Here is a 1,433-nt window from a genome sequence, read left to right as displayed (position 1 = left end):
GCCCTGAACCGATTACAGACTCTGAAGTGACTACCTCAATTCCTGGAGACGAGGCAAAAGAGGCGCAAAAGGACCAGAAGCCTCCTGTGGCAATCAGCGAAGAAGCTGAGCATTCTGAGCCCGTAAGTGCCAGTTGTGGCTGGTGCCATCTTTAGTGCGAGACAGAGCTGCAAGATCCTGACCAGCCAGCACTTGGTGTTGATGGCTGAGGATGCTGAGTGCTGGAATACTGCCAGGAGCTAGCAATCCCCCCAGCCAGTGAGAGCTGGAGAATGGGCTTTGACCTGTGCCGTTTAGGTCCCTGCCTGCTGGGATTCTGATAGGGACAGGCCTGAAGCATGAAGGCTTCCCGGCCCCAGAGGAGGGAGCATGTCCAAGACACTGAGCTCAGCCGTGTTGGATATGTAGGGGCCAGTGTGGTCTGAAGAGACCGGTCCCTCTCCAGAGTCTGGTCAAGGGGCTGCAGGCAGAGAAAGGTGTGATCTGACCCCAGAGGCTCTTTGAGGTGCTTGGTCCCCACGAGCTTCTGGGCCGTGCTTACTTGGGAGCATTTCCGAGACACACTGTGGAGTTGCCGCTAGAAGTGAGAGATTTGGTGCCTTTCTTGCCAAGTCCTTCCTTTGCCTCTTCTGGCAGAGCGCTCAGTAGCAGCATCCACTCTGAGTCCTCCTGTCATTTGATAAGCTGCAACGAGTTGATTGTGTTGTTCACGAGTCCTTGTGGGCCTGGTCCTGTCCGGTGTGGCAAAAGAACTGCATAGTTGTTGACCCATTTGTGAGGCAAAACCCAGCGGCAACATGTGTCTCTTGATACTTTCTGTGGTGTGGTCTGCCTTGATAAGTGCCCTTGAAAATGTGCATTGCAGCCTGGAGAAGGGAGAAGGCGGAAAGACTTGGATTGCTTTCTTGTGTTGCTAAGAGCAGGAAAGACATCTCGCAATTGCGGATGCCGGATCCTAAATCCAAGGTGCAACGTAGCACCTGGGGAGCTGCCTGGGACAAAAAGGAGCCAGGGCTTGCGGTCAATAGCAGCTGACCATGAGGCGCCGTGTGCCCTGGTGGCCAAGAAGGCCAAGGGCATGGTGGCCTGTGTCAGCAGTAGTGGGGCAGCAGGAGCAGGGCAGTGACCTGTGCCCTGTGCTGGGCATCGGTGCTGTGGCCGCAGCTGGAGTGCTGTGAGCCGTTCTGGGCCCATCTGAAGCAGAAAGACATTGAGGGGCTGGAGCGTGTCCAGAGAAGGACACGGCAGCTGGGGACAGGTGGGAGCACAAGCCCAGTGAGGAGGTGCTGCGGGAGCTTTAGGCAGGGGAAAGGGAGGCTCATCAGCAACCTTGCAGGCTCACTTCCAGAAATGCCTACATGACAGTGCTCCCCGCAAGGGCCGTTCTCATTCCAAGAATGCCCTCACTGCATCCAGATGCTTTAGACACTGGA

The sequence above is a fragment of the Cinclus cinclus genome, chromosome Z, assembly GCF_963662255.1.
Source record: "Cinclus cinclus chromosome Z, bCinCin1.1, whole genome shotgun sequence".
NCBI classification, from domain to species: domain Eukaryota; kingdom Metazoa; phylum Chordata; class Aves; order Passeriformes; family Cinclidae; genus Cinclus; species Cinclus cinclus.
Note: the sequence above shows the minus strand (reverse complement) of the source record.